General features: G+C 28.5%; 1 long non-coding RNA gene across 1 annotated transcript; it reads right to left on the reverse strand.

Annotated features, from left to right (window-relative positions):
* Positions 1-19,411: 19,411 nt before the first annotated feature.
* On the reverse strand, positions 19,412-23,149 carry LOC120088718 (uncharacterized). Its single transcript, XR_005485010.2, has 4 exons — positions 22,899-23,149; positions 22,311-22,436; positions 21,933-22,015; positions 19,412-20,319 (listed from the first exon to the last, which is right to left on the reverse strand). It is a non-coding gene; the product is annotated as an uncharacterized LOC120088718 (long non-coding RNA).
* Between the last annotated feature and the right edge of the window lie 766 nt (positions 23,150-23,915).

Raw genomic sequence — 23,915 nt, forward strand, 5'->3', positions numbered from 1 at the left:
CCAAATTTCTAATTTAACTATTTTTTAAATAATAATAATAATAATATAAGTTAAGGTGTGAATTAAAAAAAAAAAAAAGAAAGAAAGAAAATGTCTTAACGTAAGTGATGATTACCTTTATATTTCATGATTGTTCAAGAGTAATTGGTATGATTTCCATTCCTGTTTAACTAAAAAAAAAAAAAAAAACATCAACTCTATAGCACATTCCAATTTTCAGTTCAAATTCAAACTTATCCTTTCATATTTTTTTTTTATACAAAAGCAAAGGTAGCTTTTCCTTTTGTAAAGCTATGATTAGACAGTTCAACACCACTTCAAGAGTTGGGGTATCCACTAACTTTACACTCAACATATGGTTGCTGTCATTATATTTAAAAAGAGAAAATTTTGGATATCAACTTCAACTTTGTAACCATAGTATTAAATTTTTGTTTACATATCGATATTTTCGTCGATGTTTCTACATTTTCAATGATATGTTATCGACATAAAAGATGAATCGATATTTCTATTATACTGTAGAAAAATCCATGAAACATAATAATTAAGCAATAAAATATCCTTAATATAAATATTAGAAATAATAACTTGTTTAAAAATAAAAAAAAAACTTTATTTACTAATTCAAATTTATTTTTTGGATTTTTTGTTTTTATAATATTTCCAAAAAATATTCATCGGAATCAAAATTTTATCGAAATTTCCATCTAAATTTCTATAAACTTAAGACCTCGATATTTCCACCGACATCGACATTTCAAACATTGGGTGTAATCTAACTTTTTTTTTTAATTAAAATTAAAATATAATGTGAGTAAAATTATAAAGAGTTCTTTGGGCGAGTGAATTGGTTCTTATAGTCCGTGAATTATAATAGTCTATCATTGAGATGTAAACTATTTCATTCTATATTATATAATAGTCTGTGTTTGGAATGTAAATTGTTTTTAATCAGTGAATTATTTCCGTCAATGTTTAAACTTTATTTTTTTACTATTTTTTCAATTTCTTGTAATTTCATTTTTTTTTATATTTTAATTTAAAAAGAATTTTAATTGCATTTGTTTATACTATTCTTTATAATTATATTTTTTTAAAAAATTAACTTTTTGAATTTTTTTTGTAATTGCATTTTTTTGATAAATTCAGTAATTACATTTTTATTCTAAATTATGTGTTCACTATAGCTAATTGTAGATTCACTGTAGCTAAAAGGAATTTCAAATTGTTGGGTTGTATGTCCTGAAATTTGCAGTTTGTAAAGTTAAACATATTCTATTATCAATAAAGATGTTATTCGACATTAATTCAATAAAGTTGTTAAAGAATCTATAAATTACACTTATAAAGTCTAAATCCAAAAGCCTAAGATCCATGACTATTATGTGAATACTTGAACTTTATGTGGAGACATAAAAGTAGATTAAGTTCAAGTAAATAGTCAAAATGATCTATAGGATACGAATAAGATTGGGTGTCTTATTCTGGTAATACTATTAGATGTGGCTCACTCTGTAGTTGTTACAAGTTGTTGTAAGTGTGCTACAAATGAAGTGATCCTGATTCGTTCATGTATTGACATGAGGAGTGGGGGCGTCTTACAATGAGTTTGCATAAGATTGAACCAATAAATAAGTCACTCTTACTTTGTAACGATGTTCACTGTTTAATAATGACTACTTCGCTTAAATGACCTAGGTAACTCAATCTTAATCTTGAGCTAATTGTGAACTCCTATTTATTTAGGATTAGCCTTAGATTTGCAGAGGTGAGGCTCAACAGTGTCGGCTCAATAAGCCTCCCATTTTAGGGGTAAGACCGGATAGATAGCTAGGGATATAGGGTGCAATAAAGAATTCACGCCTACACGATTTAGGGATAGAAGAAATGTTGTTCTCTTAAGTACTGATTTCAGGTCTTGAACAAGAGGCCCCACCCTCTCATTGGCCCGAGAGGGATCCAGTTTAGTAATTGGATCACAAACCAATTGTTCATTAGAAGATCAGTGGAACTAAATGAGTAAGAAGTAATATCGAGGGTAAAACAACATATTGACCCAATCGTTATTACGAACAACCTATGAAGGGTCGACTCTTACTGATTATGGTTAAATCAAGTGGAAATAATTAATCTACGGTGAGGAGAGTGCAACTACCGAACTATAGTACTGTGACTTGATAGTTAACGAATACTGATTAATTTGGTCTAAAGAGTTTTAGCCAATTAATCTTAAGTCGTTGGAGCTCATGATCTGTAGGTCCATAAGGTCTCTCTATTAGCTCGTAAAATATGAACACCTTGAATTATTGAATTGAGTGAATTTGGTATGATATCAATTTGAATTGTTCAAATTGAAATTAGGGTTTGAATTTGAGTAGTTTAAAATTCAAACTAGGTTTTGTACAATTATATTCAATATAATTAATTAATTTTAATTTATTGAAATTAAACGAAATTGGAGATTTTATAATATAATATTTAAATATTGATTTAAATATTAATTACATGAATAGGATTCATGTTTAAAATTAGGTGTATGATTAATTTAATATTTGATATTAAATTGTTATTTAATTAATTAAAAATCAAATTAATTTTCAATTTTAATTCAATGGGAGAAATTGAATTTTTTTTGTTTTAATTATTAATTATGAATTAATTAAATTAAATTTTAGTTAATTTTGGAATTGATTAAAAATTAATTTTGAAAAAACAAAATTGGAAATGAATGGATTAGTGAGATTTTCCCACAAAATCACTTTGGAGAATCTATTTCCTCCTAATCACAGCACCTATCCACATGAAGAATTAACTTTAGTGTTGGCATTCAGATGGTCCATCAATGCTTGAATGTAGGGAGTTGATAAAAAGCTCTCACCTTCACTTGAAAACTCATACAATTCCCTCTACAAATTCACTCTAATCTGAGTTCCACGACTCAAATTCAAAGCTGAGAATAGTAGAGAATATCTCTTAACAGTTCACTGTTGAATTGGAGCTGGAATCACGTGAAGAGCAGTTTGGATTTGGGAGAACTCATCAAAGGTATGTAGTTTAGAAACCCTCTTCTGATGTTTCTGTTTAAGCATGCTTTTAGAACTCGAATTAAATGTCAGAGTGTTTATTGATTTTGTTTGCTTCCATTGCATGCTTGTATATCCCAACACAAATAATGTCCAACATAGCTAATGTGGAATTTCAAATAGTCGTAACTATAGCTAATTGTGGGTTACAACTAGATAATGGGGGTCTAAACTTTGATTGTGTTATAATAGCCACTACAAGAGTTAGGTTCTGTTGCAATGATTTTTATGTGCTATGGCGATAGTTTTAAACCGTTAGGAGGTATTTCACAGTAGTTAATAAACCGTTGGCAAAAACAACCATTTTAGCAACTGTTATTTCACATGCAATAGTTTAGTAGCTGCTGCAATCATATGTGAATGGCTGCAATTACGTTTTCAATGGTAACCGTTTTTTAAATAAATTAGTAGCATTGAGTAAACTTTACTAATTCAGAATGGTAAGTAAACAATAGGAGTGCCTTGTAACCATTGTAATTTGATCCTATTGCAATAGTTATTATCGCTTCAACAGTTTGGATATCTGCAACGGTATTTTTCTTTATTCCCACAATTTTTGTAAACATTAAAATTTTTTTGATAACTGCTAGAATAATTAATTGATCATATACGAACAATTTTAGTTCTTATATCACAACAGTTGTTACAACCTGTTTCCCAACAAATTTATATTATAACTATAATTCTTTTTGCATTTCACATATATTTTCCAAATTTCATTTGCACTTCCAAAAATTATAACAAGTAAAAACCGCTAGGGAAAGAAATTTAGGGTAAAAGATAAAGAGCACCTTTTAGGAGATGATAAAATATTTGTTGAGTGAGTATTTCATTCCATAAATAGGAGATTAAATAGGACACAGGAGATAGGTGGAATGATTCCTACCTTATGAACAAGCGCCACATGACATATACAAAAAATAAAAAATCAGACAATTCTAACAACCCAAACGACACCGTTTCAAGGTGAGTAACAATAGACTTTACAATTTAGGAGAGAAATTAGCTCTCTATTTCAACTGTAAGTAATAATATACTAATAAATAGTTAATAGAAAAATTATAAGATAACGTATCCAAAATCCTATGAACTACTATCAAAATGCAATACCAAATTGTGATAAAATATACCCAAGATCAATCAAAGAAAGTGAAAACAAACTAACTATCACCTATCACCATTCAAGCTTTAGGTTTCAAACACTTTGTTGAATCTTTTGTTACTTTCTGATACATTTTCCCTTTGATCCCATTGAAAAAATATTAGATTGGGAAATATATTAAAATAACTTAATTTATATTTTCTATCTCTCTTGAATTTTCATCCAAAGGTGCCCCACTATTATTACCGACTTGTGTAGAATTCATTTGTCCCAATAATAAAAGCACTTTCTTCATCTGACCGCATTTCTGCCACTTCGGACTCTAGTTTTGTTAGTCTAGATCTTTCTTCTACAGTTTCATGATTTTCCATACTTATCTCGGAAGTGATCTCAACCCCCCACAAAGTGATGATATTTAGTTTTGAAAATTTCAGTAAGTGTTGGTCCTAATCCCATTCCACAAACACGTCCAAAATATTCTTTACCCATGACTTTTTCAAACACCTCCTTCTTTGTAGGCATAATTCGTGAGGTATCTACATTTCGAATCATACATTCTTGAAAATTTGTTCTATCAAATAATAAGATCATAATTATTAAACAATAAAAGTTTTAATTTTTTAAATTAATTTGAAACTTACAGCAATTTTAGTAAATTCCTCATCCATGTAACTTTCATCTTCCATTTATTTATTTTTATGTACTTACTAAGCTATGCTCGAAGGTTTAAATTCTCACCCTTATATTTACTTGTACCGAAAATTTTAGAGATAAAAGAATATGTATGATTAGACACTTAACACAATCTTCTTACAAATATTCAAGTCAAATGTAGTGATGCCTATAGGATGCGCGGGATAAAGATGTAGATAACTTTTATGTCTCTATCTTTGACACATTCATTTTTCATCCCTCAAAATCTTCCATTTAATAATCTAAACCAACAAACTTTTTTTTTACCAAAAGATTTCAGTTAAAGGTTGGTTTCTACCATCATTATTCAATTAAATGGATAATTTTGTATGAATGCTCGTGGTTAATTCTTTCGAAAATATTCTTAAACCTCTTAAATTAAATTTCATATCAAGTTATTTAATTATCCATACCTCATAAATTTAAAAATAGTTCAAACATTTTTAGTAAATAAATAATAATTAAATAAAGAAAGTCGCGAGTAAAAATAGCTTATTTATAGGCTGAATTTTCAAACATGTTCTTAGGAATTCAATTATAATTTTACCATTTTCTTTAAAGAGAATTATCTCTCTATCCTTCTGGGAAGTCTTATGATATCCTAAGTATACAATATGAAGTTGAATTTAAGAAATGACATTACATATATATGAATAAATCATATGCAAGTTTATTATATGCCATATATATTCATCCCTAATATATACTTTAGATTTAGACTAATTAATTTGGTGCTTCTAATTATAATTTTAATCTAACATTTTACATTTTTTTTTTAATGAAATTTATTTTAGTTTATCCTATTTTTAATCTAGATTGATAAATCTAGCTATGTATACTCTACAATAACGTAATTAATAAATATGGAATCTTCATTGTCATTATTGAGACCTCAATAGCCGATTGTCATTATTAATATCAATCTACCTTGTCAATACACTACCGAAAAGTCAATAGACTCAAAGTAGACATTCAATATGATACATAGCTGATCAAAGTAGTTTTGATCATTAGATTAGGTAAACTCATCATGAAAAATCGCATTCTATTGTTTCCTATAGTATTTGATATTGACATTTATTGTTATAATTTTATACAAAATGGTTCTGGTCTTGAACTTTAGTTAGTATAGCAATTAAATTGTTCACATTCTTTTAAATCTTTAATAAATTTAGTCCCTAAACAATAAAATATTTATAAACTACAGATACAAAATCATTACCTAAATTAATAAATAAATAATTTCCAACCAATTGTCCATTTTAGATACGGCATAGACAGATTTGGGTTTGGTACGCCGCCGCCCCGCTGCTCAAAACCGCTATCCATTTCCTAAAAATTACTTTAATGAAAGAAAAAAAAAACAATATTTCGATATATACAGAAAAAAAATTCCTACCGTCGGATGAATTGAAAATTTTGATTCCCAAATCTGAGGGAAATATCCATCGGACGGCTCAAATGCTTCAGAAAATCTTTCCTCACAACACCCATAATTTAATTCCAGAAATTATCCAAGAAAACCATCCCACGTGCTCCTGGTTTTGGGAAAAAAATTCAATAAATGTGGAATCATGAATGGTTCCCATTTTGTCTTTTATTTTTAATTTTAAAAATTCAGCTTATAAAACACCTTTTTCACCACTAAATTTTTGTTTTATTATTTTTTATCATTATTTTCAAAAATCAAAATCAAAATTTGAAAAAAAAAATTTAGTAGTTTTGAAAAAGTTCTTTTCTTATAAAAATAATAATTTGACTTTGAATTCTAGTGGTAAATTTAAATAAATATGCCAATCATTATAAGAAATGAAAATAAAATAAATTTAATTAACTTTTAGAAACCAAAAAAATTAAAAACCAAATAATTACTTATTGAATAATTTTTCAATCAGATTAGGACAGCTCATTGAATAATTTTTAATAGAGCATGAAAAGAAAGAAAACGAGTAAACGATCATCCGATTCATAGAGAGAGCAAGAGAAGGGAAGAAATGAGAGAGAAAATTGAAAGGGCTAATATAGGATAGCATATGAATATATATGGCTTTAACTTACAAGGGAAAGATGAGGGGAAGGAGGATTTAGGAATGACATAATTTGTAGAAGAAACTTGAAATTAAAACACAGAGAGAGAGACGGAAAAGAAAGAAAAACAGAGTAGATCATTTGTTGTTGGTGGTGGATGAGGAGGTGCCGCCGATGCCGATGGTCAATGTTTTGAAGAAACCGTTTTTGAGTTGGCTCCTCGACGCCGGATTTTGAGAACTAAAGAAAGGCCCTGGATACAAGCACCGGTCGCCGGACTTCATTCCGCCGCCGTCTTTCTCTTTTGAGCTTTGCCTGTCTGCTCTCTCACTCATCCTTCCTCTTTCTTTACTCTTCCACTCTCTAGTAGTAATTGAGCGAGATAAGTTGTGAGAAAATTACATATTTATATATACACTCCAACTTAATTTACACGTGTCTATTTCCTTTTTTTCTAATTTTTTTATTAAATCACAAATTTTGTCGTACAAACAAAGTTAAGTTTAGTCTATATGGTTTAAAAAATTACAATTTTAGTTTTTTATGACTTGATAAAGACATAGTATTAAATTTATGTTAAAATGTTCATATTTCAATCAATATTCTCACGGTTAATCGATATTTCTATTATATCGTTCAAAAACTCACGAAACGCAAAAATTAATCATCAAAATGTTAATAATACACATGTAATATAAATAATAGACATTTTAATTATATCAATAATATACATGTAATATAAATAATAGACATATTAACTTATTTGAGAATCCTAAAATGTTTATTACTAATTTAAATTTATTTTTTGAATTTTTTGCTTTTATAGTTTTTTTAGAAATATCCATTAAAATTGATATTTTATCGATATTTCGATTGAAATTTTCATAAAATTAACACTTCGATATTTCTTTCGACATTGATAGTTTAAAACCTTCTATAAAACCTCATAAATAATCTCTAATGTAAGAGAACAATATTATTTAATATATTGTTAAATCAATTAATAATTTAATAACTAAAAATGAATGATTGTTTTTTATATAAAATTTTAATTAAACATAATTTAGTTATTTACTTTAGTTACTAAAAATAATTAAAATAATAGTAATTAACAATAAAAATTATATTAAATAGTTATTACTTGTAGTAATGATTATAAATGAATATGAATAGTAATGAATAATCAAGTTACATTTTACTCAAACATAAGAATTTCATATAGAGAGTATTAAAAAAACTCGAAAATATTAAATATCTGTCTTATGAATGTAAAATGAAGGGCACATCAAAATAGAGATAAAAGAGTATTTTAACATAATATATTTTGCCTAGTGGATCATGTCGCCGGCACATCATTGTCCAATAATCTGTCGACAGGTGGATGATGACGCAGGATTAGCTGCCAGGTGACGTCATTTTAATGACGCTCTTTTAGTACCATTATTAATTATTATTTTTTTAGACAACTTCATCTAGAAGATAATATATAATTTATTTATTTATTGTTCCAGCTTTCAAATAAATAATTTTTAATTACTTTTAACTTTGTTATTTCGACTTTCTATACCGGGTTCTTTTAACCTCAAATTTTAAAACATTTCCTTCAAAAAATAATTGGAAAATATTTTTTTTAAAACATTTCCTTCAAAACATTTCCTTTAAAACATTTCCTTCAAAAAAAAAATAATAAAAAAAAATAAATTCTTTGGTTTATCCTTGCCAGCTGGTTGCTCAAACACTGTAGAACGCGATGGGATAGGAAGAATATTTTGGTTAATCGTTTAAATGGTGTTAAATTAGTATTATAGATTAGTTTAATTTAGTTTAGTTTTCTTTAACTTTTAAATATTTATTTAGGCATAATAGAAAAAATTCTTTTTCAATATCTTTTTAATATAGAGTTTGGTTCGTAATCCAAATTTATTTTATATTTTCAGATTCATTGATTTCAACGAATATAGGTTTTTACGACCTAAATTTTATTTCTAAAAATTATTTTTGGATTTTTGTGATCCAAACAGTACAAATTTTAAAAACAACATTTTCATTTTTTTTTAATCCAGATTTTGAATTATAAAATTTAAAACGTAGAATTATATTAAATAAAAATAAAAATACTTAGAAATATAGTATATCATGTTATAAATCCAATTTATTTCTTTTAAATTAGAATATGTATTATGTACTGCATTATAAATTAAATTAGGTTAAATTTCAAGTTTGGTCCTCTGGTTTGGATAAAATTAAAAGTTAGTTCATATGATTTTAAAATTTAAAATTTAGTTCCTATGATTTGATAGTTCATATGATTTAATTCTTATCATTGAAACTTTTTTCAAATTATAGAGAGTAAATTTCTAATTATAAACCATGAAATTTAAATTTTAACTTACTCCAAATTATAAGGACCAAAATTTCAACCATCGGATTCATAAGAGCATAAGTGAGGTAGGCAGCTGGAAGATATAGTTGAATTCAAAAGTTGGAAAAAAATAAAACAAATTAATAAATAAATAAAAATTAGGCACCCAGAAATCCATGTCCTCCATAGATAATTTCAACTAGATATGTTCTTGGACTACCCTGGTCAAAGTCTCTACTCTCTTTCTCTCTCAATTTGACCAAATTTGCTCTTTTCCTTAAAATTCTTTTTGATAAAAGATAGAAGGTAGATCGAGGGTACACCCGAATAATTTTTATTAAGTAGACATATTCGTAGTACGCTCATCATCTCCTAATAAATATATTCAATAAATCTAGAGGAGAGTTCAATTTTGATTTGAAGAGGGACTAGAAATAAGCTCGATCAAATAAAGGAATTAAATGTTACATAAAACATTAAGATTTATAGTAATAATGGATGGATTAGAAGAGCGTACTTCTATGAGACCAGCTTCTAGTGTGTGTGCATATATCTTCCCAAAGATTAGTAAAGTTTTTGTAGGTGTTCTTGAACGTGTGGTTATTTTTTCTCATATATGGATAGAATCTTTCTCTTGAATTCGAGTGTGCAATATTTTTTTTCTCATTTATTGAAAGTTACGCATTATAAAAGGTTAAAAGTACTATTTTAGTCTCAATACTTTTAATGTTTATTTAATTTTAGTCTCATATACTTTTAGATGTCCAATTTTAATCCATGTACTTTCGATAATCTTAAATTTAATCTCTCAAAGTTAACTTTTATTGAAATGGACTAAAAAATAATAATAAATTTCATGCAAGGAAATATAATATATGAGAACATGTTTCAAAATTTATAATGAAAATACTAATAAATAACAAAAACATTTTTGAAAAATCAAACAATAAACAAATGGTAGGAACTAAACTTGCAATTGATTGAAAGATCAAGGACTAAAATTGGGTATTTGAAAATATAAAGATTAAAATTAAACAAATTTCAAAGTACATAGACTAAAATGATAATTTAACCATCCCTAGTCGTTTATTAAAATATATATAATTTTACCTTTTATGATAGTGAGCAACACATAGATGACAATTACAAGGGTGGCTTAAGAAACACAACGAAAGACCTTAGAACATCATTTTTTATTAAACTTTCACGAATTTAATTTAATTATATATGCTTCTCGTAACAAGTTCTCGAAAACAAATTTATACATTATTGTATTGAATTAATATATCAAAATATATTTTAAAAGCCTTTTCATTAGGGGTATTCAAATAATCTGACATCCCGAACAATAAGACTATCCAACCCAAAATATAAGGGTTGAGTTGAGTTAGTTTTATTTTTTGGTTGAATCCCGAACAATAAGACTATCCAACCCAAAATATAAGGGTTGAGTTGAGTTAGTTTTATTTTTTGGTTGAGTTGGGTTAAATTTTTTCTATTTTTGTTGCGTTGGATTGGGTTGTGGGTTGGCTAAAAAAAATTTGGGTTGATCCAACCTAATCCGAATTTTATATATATAAATAAAATATACCATATATTTCTCTTTGTTTAAAATTTGATTACTTTATATGGATTAATTTATGAATTTTAAATATTTTTCTTTTAAAATTGTTATGATATTTGTTTTTATTTGAAGTTTGCAATAAATATCTTAGATATTTGATATTTAGCATTTGAATTTTGTTAGATTTTAGTTATTAGTCATATATTGTATATAAATTTACATATTTTTAATTAAAAACAAAAAAAATAAGTTATGACTCAACAACCCAACCCAACCCGAATTTTAAGGGTTGGGTTGGGTCAGAGACTTTATTTGGGTTCTTTGGATTGCCAACCTAACCAACCTGAATTTTCGGACAGGACCTAAAAACACCTTCAACCCAACCCAACCCGACCCATGTACACCCGTACTTTTCATGTCTACAGTGACTCAGTCGAGCTAACTAAGACGACCATGAACAATAGTTCTCTGTTTCCATGTCAATTGCTTGGTAAGATTTGGTGTTGAAGACCTATCTCCTTAATAAGAATTTGACGTGTGTTTGGTTTAACTTCTCACGTGTTTAATTTTTTAACATAAGTTATAAGAATTGAAGGATTTAGGTCCCGTTTGGTAATCGTTTGATTTTTTGTTTTTATTTTTGAAAATTAAGCCTATTCTATTCATACTTTTTACTATGATTTGCATCTTTCTTAAGTACAATGGTTGAATTCTTAGCCAAATAAATGAGATACTAAATCAAACTAAGTAATTTTCTCAAAATCTTCTCGCATTCTCCAAAAAATAATCTCGAACAACCTGAAATAGGAAAAACAAATATTATGAAAGATTTCTTAAAATTAACAAAGAAAAATGCACAAAATTCTTAATAATCACAAAAAGAGTTAAACAAAATGCTTAAAATGGTTATGAGGAATGATCCTTCTCTCAAACTACAAACATGTCGTCATTGTTCATAATTAAAACACAGACACCACAAACAACTATTTTACTATCCAAAAAGTGATTAAAATGGTTATAATTAAGACGTAAACCCTTCTCCCACGCTATGAGCATGTCTTAAATCCACTTAAACAAATACATATACGCTCTTTAAACCTCCACAACTATCGGATCTCTATAAATAAGCCAAGAACAAAGTTCATAGTTAGTGTTGCGAAATCGACAATTAAAGAACACAAAAAGGAATGTAGAGTAGGGAAGATCAACACACAGATATACGTGGTTCACTAACAGTGTGTTAGCTACGTCCACGGGTAGAGGGAGAACAATATTATTTCGAGAGAATGTTTTCAGAATTACATCAAGAACGGCACTTGTAGGTTATAGAGTTTATATATCGCACTGCTCTAAACCCTAAGACCCCGTACTAGGTTGTTCGAAGCGCCAGCAAACAGATTCAAGGCATTTCAACAAATCTTCACCTTGACTTGAATTCTCTCCCAGATAACAAATGTACCAAATGCAACATAAATCAATATCGCCAGATGTACCCAGACTTCTCCCTCATGCCTCAAAGTGTCCCACAAAGAGGACCACTAACAATTCAAAACATTCAGCAAGTCCAAACAATGTTGAAACTTGCCTTGTGGAACCGGTTCGGTGAACATATCAGCAGGGTTATCAGCAGTACCAATTTTCATCACTTTAACTCTCTGCTCACCTCTTAAGAAGTGATATCTTACATTTATATGCTTAGTTCTCTCATGATGAACTTGATCCTTGGCTAGGCATATTGCACTCAAATTGTCACAATATACAATAGCAGTCATGATACAAACCAAGATCACCAACTAAACCCCTCAGCCATATTCCCTCTTTAGTAGATTCTGTCAAGGCCATGTACTCTGCTTCAGTAGTAGACAAAGTAACTGTAGGTTGTAAGGTTGCCTTCCAACTAACAACAGAACCACCCAGAGTGAACACATAACTAGTCATAGGCCTCCTACTGTCAACATCTCCAGCATAGTCAGAATCAAAATAACCAATCACCAAACACTCTGTGCAATTCCCATAAACAAGACCAACATCAGATGTACCTCTAAGGTAACGAAAAATCCTTTTAACGGCTTGCCAATGCTCCTTCCTAGGTTGACCCATGTACCTGCTGACAACACTAACAACATGGGCAAGATTAGGCCTAGTACAGACCATAGCATACATCAAACTTCCCACTGCACTAGCATAAGGAACTCGAGACATGTACTCCTTCTCAGCTTCAGACTGTGGTGAAAACTCAGATGACAAATGAGCATTTACAGTACTAGGAGTATCTATAGGCTTAGCTGATGACATACCAAACTTGGACAATATTTTGTGAATATATCCTTTCTGTGATAAGAAGAGTTTACTCTTACTTCTGTCCTTATAAATCTCCATACCCAGAATTTTCTGAGCAGCACCCAAATCCTTCATATCAAACTCAGCACTGTGAAGATTCTTCAATTTCAAAATATCAGACTTGGACTTTGTAGCTATGAGCATATCATCTACATATAAAAGTAGATAAATCATTGAACCATCATTAGCTTTGTATGGATTAGACATACTTCTATCAGGGTGTTACTTACGTAGTAGCGAGACCCCCGTACTAGGTTGTTCGAAGCATCAACAAAAGATTCAAGGCATTTCAACAGTTAGGCTTCAAAATAATCTAAAAAAACAACTACAACATATGCATTCCCCTCTCCCAAGCTACGAACGTGTCCTAGTTCCACCTAAACGCCATTTAAACCACAAAATAGAAACAAATACATAGAAAGCATCGATTTTAAACACAAAGTAGCAATAATTACAATAAATACATATAGACTTAATTTTCAAAAACAAAATAAAAAAATAAAATGGTTACTAAACAAGACATTAGCAATCACTCAATCTTTTTTGAAACATTTTTAAAGTTGATTTTAAAGTGATTTTATTAAAGGAGTTTAAATAAAAATGATTTTTCGAAAAACATTAGTTTTTTTTTTGTCTTTTTGTTTTGTTTTTTTTTTTTTATTTACATTTTCAAAGTTGTCAATTGCATTTCAATATATATTAAATACATTTTCAAAGTTGTCAATTGGATTTCAATATATATTAAAAATAAATATAAAAATAATTCTTAAAAAAAAATCCTTTCGGGATGTTGGACTACTAGTCAAAAGTGGTCAATCTATAATTCATCCACGTGTCAAAAGGAACTATTAAAAAAAAGAAAAAAAAAACTTTGACGACATTAAAAATGCCAACTTAGAATTCATAAAGAAATCTTTGAAAGTTAAGAATAAAAAGCAACATGTAACTTACTATAAATAATATATATTGCTCTTAAAATAATGGGCAGATTGGAAAACAAACAAACCTCATATATAATTATATAATTAGAGTGATAACTATACTCTCAAACTTCGAATTGCAAAACTTGATTCATACTTATTCAAGTTTAAAATTGAACCATCAAATTTACATAATTGTAGAATTTGTGATAACGGTATAAATTTGAGGTTCAATTTTTATCATTTAGAAGTCCAATTTTAATACTTGTATAAGTTTGAGGGTTTAATTTTACAATTGAAAGTTTCAGAGTGTAATTGCAACTACTATCATGTCCAAGGGTGGTTTTTGAAATTTGCTTTAAATTAATTGATGGTAGTATTGGGCTTTAGCAAAATATTAGAAGTTTAGTTGCCCCACATCGAAAAAGTTAAAGGAATTGATGGACTCAAAACCCTATAAAAGAAGCTTTTGATTTTGGTTTTAACTTGTCTTGGTTATGATCACTTTAACCACTTTATGCTCGAATGTGACAATTCAAGTTAAATTTCATTTTGTTTGAGACTGATATTAAAGGATATGAATGATAAAAAGTTTTGAGAAAATATGTTTGTAATTGGGATTAGGAGAGAGAATTATTTTGTATCATCCTAACAATTTTTTTCGCGTAATGATTTTTTTTTTTTTGGTTGTGGTTTTTTTAACGTAAATTCTATTTTGTTACATTCTTTTAATTTCTATATTATTTTTCTACTTATTTCTATGATAAAAGTTGAGGTAAAACCATGTTTAGTATATTAATACTAAATTAAAGTGATTTAGATTTTAGTTGTTTAAATGACGAAAATGGGTTTATTATTTCAATTATTTTCATATCAATACTTATTTCTCTATATTTGAACTATCCTATCCTCTATTTGGACGCCTTTTATTCAACTAAAAAGTTGACAATTAGTTTCTTTCAAAATCCATCTAATTCCCATTCAAGTTGATGATGAAAAAAAAAGTCATTTTAGTTTTTCCTTTGACTTGTTTTTTGGAAGGTGTGATGCGTGATGTATTTTTGTTCCTCCTACTTGGATCATTATTTTATTGATAATATTTCTTAATTTTAATTTTTAAATTCAAATTTAAACTTTTTAATATATATATATACACAAAAGTACATAAGATTCAAATTAGTCCTTGTGATTTATAATTAGAATTTATTTTTTATGATTTGATAAAATTTTCATAAATAGTCTCTATGATAAGGACTATTATTTATAAACGTTTTATCAAACTGTTTAGAAAATATTATAGTCAAACTAGAAGAACAAAATTCTAACATTCAACCCCATTTACAACTTTAACTAAATATAATTAACCATTAATCTCATTTAAGGGGATAAATTATTGGATTTGTTTTCCTATATTATTTATATGATGCAAAAGCTTGGTGCTGTTTCTAAAATTTAAAAATAAATGGCTCAACTTAATAAGTCTTTCCATAATGTATATATATATATTGGAAAATGTATATAACTCATTCAAAAGAAAAGTATATATTAAAAAAAAAAAAAACATCAAATCATTAGAGAGAGGCAGCTGGAAGATTAGTTGAATTCAAAAATTTGGTGTCTCAAGTCGATCACTTTCAAATAAATGTGAAGAAAAGGAAATTAAAAAGTTAGTTGATTGTTCAAAAAAGAATAGCCTAAGATCAGCCCACTATCATAGATGTCATCCATATTCCCAATGGATGATATATATTTTGGTCAAAGTCTCTCTCTCAACCATTCTTATCCCAATGTATAAAGAAATTAGAACCAAGATTTTGTCTAACATTAAGAGAAAAAAAAACATCTATAAACTTTAGAGCATGTTTTAATTATATGCTAGATTTTGAAAAGTTTCACTTTTATATATATATTTATATGAGAGTTTGCTTTTGTTAAAATACAAATTGTTCTTTAAATATAGTAAAATGAATCAAAATATTTATAAATATAGCAAAATATCATTGTCGATGATTGAGGGATTTTCATCTCTTGCGGACTCTACAACACTTGATGATCAAGCTTAAAGAAGGCACTCTGGAAAAGATGTATATAGTTTTGTATGGGTGTTACCTCGACCGAAGAAGGTGGTAACCAATTTCAAGATAGTGGACTCTCTTTTTCTATCCTAAGATCCAACTTCAGAGAAGGCAGGCTTTTTTCACTGGAGATTTAGGAGATAGCATATGATCCAACTTTAGAAACCATTGACTTCTTTTTTAAGCATCCTTTATCAAATTTTGAAAAATCAGGAATTTAATGTAATTGATGGTTGCACTCTATCCGTGTCTAATATACTACAATATTTTGCTATATTTGAAAATATTTCAGTAGTTTTATTATTTAAAATATTTTTTTGATTTTTGATTTAATTCCTCATACGTTACGTGGAGCTAAATTGTTGGTATTTTTTTTTTTTTTTTAATTTCCATTTAAGAAGTAAAACTTAAGCCCCAATGCGCAGATGGGAATTATATATGGTTTTAATGAAAAAAAGAAAAAAAAAATTATAATATTTTAATCATTTTGGTTTTCCTTTTCAATTCGTTTTTTAGATTAAGTTTATGTACACTACTTTCTGTTACTTTATTCTTTCAATCTGTTTATTAAAAAATATTTTAAAATGTTATAAGAAAAATATAAGCTTATGATAATTATTATTTTTTTAAAGAAAAAATTGGCTATAATTTCAAATTTGATTTTGGGAGCCGATTACAAAATAAAGAAATGCATTTGGTTTAGTTTTTAATCAAGAACACAAAACTAAAAATAAAATAAGACTAACATCATGTATTTGGTTTAGTTTTTATTCTTTATGTTTTAATAAAAAATATAAAGCACGTATACAACTAGTGTGACTAGGTCGCAAAGGAAGCTTGCAATATGTTGGGTTGTCAAGTGTTGAATTCAAAATTTGAATCCTAGTCTAAATTTTGTGTCTAGGACGATACAAAGAAAATTGTTGTAATTGTGAATCGAATGTTCGCCAAACTAGAAAGACATTCATGGGTATGTACCTACACATTTTATTTAGTTTCTTTTTCTTTTCTTTTTTTTTTTCTATTTCATTTTCTTCTTTTCTTTCTTATTTTAACAACTCAAACTTTTCAAAATATTTTGTATAAAATATGGAAAAAAATCTTAAAAGATTATTGTTTGGAGAGTCGAGTTGAGTTTTGAAAGTTTGAATTAATATATCAATAGAGTATAATTCAGTATTTACGATATTACTCTTGCTATACGTTTAAGACACTTATTCTATATCTCTATTTGTATGTCGATTTATTATTAGAATTTTCAACTTCGTTTCAATCAGTCTTATAGTTTGGATTTGTAGGTTCAAACACTAGCTCCTTTTGAGTTATGATCATGTTTTAAATGACACGTTTTTAAAATGCATTTTATTTTTTTTCATACAAAGAGAGTATTTGGTAAGACTTTGAGAGTTAGGCTAAAAGGAAGTCAATAGACATAATAGATGTATTTGACTTTTAAGAACCAAATTAGAGATATAGAACCTTAGACAATTAATTTTGGGTCAAGTCAATTAATTTTAAGAATCAAATTAGTATTTGCCTTTCTTTATTGGATTCTTCAAATCTATACATGTTTCATAATATTAAATTGGTGGTACTTTTATTTTATTTCCATTTAAGAAATAAAATTTGCACCTAAAAGGAAGATCCAAACCATAAAGTAAAAACATCATTTGAGTTGGTCACCCTATTTAAATATTTGGCCATTTTTAATATGTGTCTTCAACATCTATATACAAATCTCTAACTTATTGATGTAAAAATATAAGCGTTTTGATGAAAGGTAGAGATTAATTAACACTTTTGTATTTGATTCAACTCTCACACGATTTTAATGTCACAAGCCCATTACACAGAGGAGAGTTAGATATACGGTTTTAATAAACACAAAAAGGAAACTAATAATATCAATTTTAACCATTATTATTTTTAGTTTAAATTAAGTTTTATGAAAAAAAATTTCATGTTCTTCTAGTATTTCACTTTAAAAAATATATATATATATATATATTATCCAAATAATGTATAAACAAAAATAAAAGCGTATGAGAATGATCCTTTTAGAAAGGAAAAAAAAACATATTATATATAATTGCAAAAATGAAGTTGAAAGTATATTAGAAAAGAAATAAATTAGTTAGTAGAGTTATGAATTATGTGGATGACATTGTACGATAGGCATGTAGTGGCTTTATTTGTAGTACCAAAAATGTAATAAAATAGGTAGAAAATAAAAATGTACTTTATTATTTGATTAGATAATTAGTGGGAATATATAATGATTTCTACTTCATTTGCACCTATAAAATTACTACATAAAGCTTAGAAAAGCCCCAAAAATCCAAAGTTCCAACCAAAAAGAAAATCAATGGAGAGAAATGATATCCAAAAACCATAAAAGTGAGACCAACCTCCATAACTTCAAGCTAAATTAGTGATAACAAACAATCAAACAAATGAATTCTCACTTCAAAGCCTTGAACTAATTGATGGCTTACAAGTTGTTAGGCTTGATAAAATATTCATAATTGTAGTAAGAGAGTGTCACTCACTTGAATAGAAACGTTATTGGATAAAGCTATTTGGGAATTTGAAGTACAAGTCAGCATCGTTTGACCATTTGTCAATTGCATTTGTATGTATGATAGTGGGAGAGAATTGATTGTGTAGCAAAAAGAAGTCCATGATGGCACATTGAGTAACTTTGTGAGTCGTTGTCCGTAACCATCCTATTTACTGGATCATTATAAAAATTAAGATGATTTTAGAAGCAGCTATTATTCCATGTCATGACCCATTTGTCTCAAATAGGATCGAGACAAATTCTCATCCTCATTATCCATTTGAAGACTTTGTGCCATTGTTTGAAGTTGGTGATTTTGGTGATGGAATGACATTATGGCTTGTGTTTGCTCTATTGATCACCTTCCAAACATCCCATAACTTTCCTCTCAAATCAAATACCATTACTTGCCTATGCTTCAAGTTTGCATTTAAGATTTGGCTACTCTCCACCGACATCCCCTCCTCAACATTCTCTGCCACCATTTCGATCCTTCTATCTGTCATCTCTAGCTTCAAATCCAATTCTACCATTAAAATATATCATTGATCTTCTAATAGATGGGCTAGATGATCATCCCACTTAGGGAACTTAATTAACATTAATAATATAATAATAAACCACCAGATATCCAAACATAATACTACTACAAATTTGGTATTTGTTGATTGACAAAAAAAGTTCTTTTTTTTTTTTTTTTTTTTTTTAAAAAAAAAAGTCTACTTTGATGGTCAAAATGTTAATAAAGTCAATATCAAGAAAGCCTGACCATCAAGAAATTGTCAAAAAAATACCAAAAATCATTTCTTGATGTTTTTAATCATCAGAAAGGTTAATACGTTTTTATATGATGAAAAAAAATCAAGAAAAACACTTTTGTTGATACGTTTTGAACATCACAATAAGGTAATATTGATATTTTTTGCCCACCAACTATTAAAAAGAACGTCAAGAAAATCCTTTTTGTTGACGTCTCTTGCATGTCAAAGAGATGTTTTATTGACGGTTTTTAAGCGTCAACTATACACTTTTCTTGACGTTCATTGTCTATCAAATATACAAATTTAAAAAGAAAAATTGGGTCATTGTGATCCCTTATATACATCCAGTAATCGACCACAAACAAACTTTTTTAATCTGAAATTTGCATTTACACTCACGGTACCTAATTTATACTTTATACACAAACAAAAAAAACAACAAATCACTCATATGAAATTAGCTAGCACCAATACATCCAAGATTACTAGATATATCCACCAATAATATCATCAAAATTGTCAAACTACGTATCGAACTATTTCAAAATTACAAACTATATGTCCCCATCATATGTTAGAAATATCTTCAAAATGATGAACTATGTCAATTTATTCTAAAGAACAAAACATTTATACAAAATATATGTCTTCCCTACCTCCAATGCCACAATTATGAAAGTGTAAACTTCATCTATGAAATAAATCGGCAAGACTTATACCAAATACCAACAAATCTACCACCACTACAACATGTAGTGGTGGTGACCACTACAATATGTTCAAGTGCTTCAATTGTGACCACACTATTGTTCCTAATCACCTGAAACACTAACACGAAAAAAAAAAATCAATTCATGCACTATAGTAGTGGTAATTAGTGAAGACAAAAAACATTTAAAAAAAAAGTTGCAATGTCAAAATATATATATATATATATATATATATATCTCAATCGTCCACATCATGTAAGTCGATCAACCTCAACAAATATATTGCAAACCACCAAAAGATGAATAGACATAAAAGTCGTTTTCCATATGAGTCATTACTACATAAACTTAAACAAGTCCACTTAACTTTGGTTTGCATACAATATTGCCCAAGAAAAATGAAGAAACAACAACCAAAAGTTACAAGAACACAACTCACTCTCTCTTGTCATTTTACCTTCCTCTTTTGCCTTCTTTCTTTTGATTCCCTTTCTTCTTTTATTTTTGTTTTTACTTTCTTTAATAAAATACACACTCAAAAGAAGGTTAGGGGGATGAGAACACAAAAAAAAAAAAAAAAAAAAAATAGCGAAGAAAAATATAAAAAAGCCTACAAACCTTAGGTAATTCCATATAGCAACTGTTTTCCATCAATAATTACCTTCACCTCCTTGTATACCTTCTTCATTTCAACTAGAAATCCTTGATCAAATTTAATAAGGATTGTTTGACTCATAAGAGAAGAGAGCACTACTAGTTTTAGGTAAAATGAATTAAACTTGAACATCAAATTTAATCAAACTTTTCATATTTAATGAACTTAGAATCGAATTCATGAATCTAATAATTAAATTTTAAATGGAAATGAAATGAAGAGGGGGCCTTAGATGAGAGGGGGAATGTGTACATTAAAAAGATGGGTATAGTAACATAATCAATTTCAATTGAAGACATAAACTTAGGGACATTAGAATGAAAAATAAACTAATCTCAAATTGGTTGACAGCCACCTCAGTCACTCCCTTCAACTAATATAACCCCAATAAAACAAATAATGCCAATTAGTTAAACCTCTCACAAATCTCAGTTTTTTCAAAGCAAATAAAGGTAGTTGTACTAGACTTTATAGATTGTTAGTAATATGTTATTGATATTACATTCATCAGGATCCTTCTTTTAGAGAAACATAAAGAAAAAGAAACCTACATGCATAAGCTAGAAACAAAGGTAAATTTTCATAAATTAGAATTTGTATCACTCATCATTAAACTTAACTCTACTTCAAGATGATAAGGAAAATATTTGATCGTGTTTAGAAAATAATCTATTGAAAGCAATCGCAGACAAGTCGCCCACATTTCAAATGATAAACACCACGTATTCCAATCAAATTATACAGATATAATGCTAACCTGATAAATACCATCATCACGGGACACAAAAATGCTAACCTAAAAAATTAACGAGTGCAGTGCTCCATTGTTGTCATAAATTATTCAAGAGACACGAAAATGCACATATAGGGCTAGGTAACTATACTCTGACTAAAATATTTCTTCATGTTTTGGTAATGCATCTAGCAAAATCAGAAGTAAACATCAAAAAATGCAATGAAAAAACAAGTTAGCAGGGATCCTCACTGTAATAAAAGGTTGGTCTTTTTGGTCTTTGTAGCACAGCTTTGTGTAATTTCTCAAGATAGTAAATAAATGATTATATAAGAAAGAAAACCTTAGATTTCACTGTGTACAAAGTCTGAAGCATCCAAAGAATGAACGTTTCTTCTTCATCATTGAAATCCTTGCCAACTGTCTCTGTCAAAAGTAAACCGCCCAAACATAGACAATTCAACTTTTGCAAAAGCCACAACTCAAAACAATCACTTCTTCACGTGTAATCTTTACAGCATATATAGACACATATGAACATAAAATAGATAAATTAAAATGCAAGCTTATAGGTCATGTAGCCCGAAAAATATTAGCTTATTCAAAAAATTGAATCTCATAGACTCATATAGAGTTTGAAGTTCCTTGGCAACTACACAAGAAAACTGAAGCAGAAGCAATGGGAAGGAAAACTGAAGCAGAAGCAATAAAATAAACGAACATTCTTGAGTTGTAACTCCAGGGCTTTGTGAGGCATTTCATCAAACAGTTTAGGAGCATAAACAGTACATCCACACTACTCTTGACCCAACATCTTGGTTAATCATGAACATAATGAATGGTGAATCTGAATGAGAAAGAAAGAGATAATATCATAAATTCATCCAAAATCTCAACCTAAACTCAACAAAGCAAACCCATGATAGAGAAGCAAAAAAGAGTAAAAAATCAAATTCCACGTAAGAACGCCATAAACATAGGAAAAAAGGTTTAAAAAAATCCTAGATGAATACCTAAATATAAATATAGAAACAAGAAGCAAGAGGCGGCAGAGAAAAGATATTTGCAGTTCATATTAAATGGAAAAACAATCCTCTTGGGTTTAAGAAATTGGGAAAAATGAACAAAATCCTCATAATCGAGGAGCTACGTGAAGGGATCAAATTTCTAGTAGAAACGTGTGAATGCCTTGCATTTCGCCTTTTCGATTTAAATTGAAACAAAACAGCAACTAAACAGAACAAAACAAACTTGTAGATCAACATGCTTAGAAGAGAGAAGAGAAAAAGAGAAGAAGAATATCACTTACCTTTATCGATTCTTGTACTCTTCACGATTTCCTCGTCATCTTCTCTAGAACGATTCTACAATGAACAATAGACACCACCGTAAGTGAATCTTATTATTTTCTAGGAACCAAGGAGAGAAGAGTGGAGACGAGAAAACTTTTAGAGAAAAATGATTTGGAAACTAGGATTTCATTTGATGAAATCCCCTTGCCCTAATTCGGGCAAAACGATGAACCTATATCGAGACTTTCTCTATAGCTTTCCAAAATTACTCTGGCTAATTTAATATCATATGTTTATTTGTCTCCACCTTTCAAAATTAATTAATTCTTTATGAATCAAATTCATAAGAATTTAATATTGAATCATATTTAAATATATCTTTCTTAATTATAGACTAGATCTATAATTAACCATATCATATTAATCTCATTGATATTATTCCATCAATTGATTTGAACAATTCAAATCATTCTTTTTTGTTTTCAGTGAGCTAACAAAGGATCTTATAAACCTACATATTAGAAGCTCCAATGATATGAGATTAATAATTAAACTCTTAAATTAAATTAATCAATATTCATTAACTATCAAGCACTCTATTAGTTGCACTGTAGATATATTTCTGTGTCCATGGATATAACCAATCTGAAGGGATCAAATCCTACAGAAGCGTTGTGAGAGAACGTCTTGCATCCCTTCGATTTTTACATAAACAAATTCATTATACTAAAAGAGAATATAAACATGTAAATTAACATGTTTTGGGAAAGGATTAGAACCGTTCTTACCTTTGTAGATTCCCAAGCTTCATGAACAATCCTCTCGAAGTTCCAACAATCTTGATCACGAACAATTTCTTGAACAATCTCGAACACACGAGAGTAACCTCGTTATTCTCTATGATTTTAATAGAGGAATAAGTGGTATCCAACTATTGGAAGAGGGGAGGAGATTTGAGAGTAGGGAGGATTTTCTTTGTGGCTTAAGGAAAATTTTGCATAATAACACTTGTGTGTTGTGTATTGTCATCAATG

This window comes from Benincasa hispida, chromosome 10, assembly GCF_027475165.1.
Source record: "Benincasa hispida cultivar pf3 chromosome 10, pf3_genome.v1.1, whole genome shotgun sequence".
Lineage (NCBI taxonomy): Eukaryota > Viridiplantae > Streptophyta > Magnoliopsida > Cucurbitales > Cucurbitaceae > Benincasa > Benincasa hispida.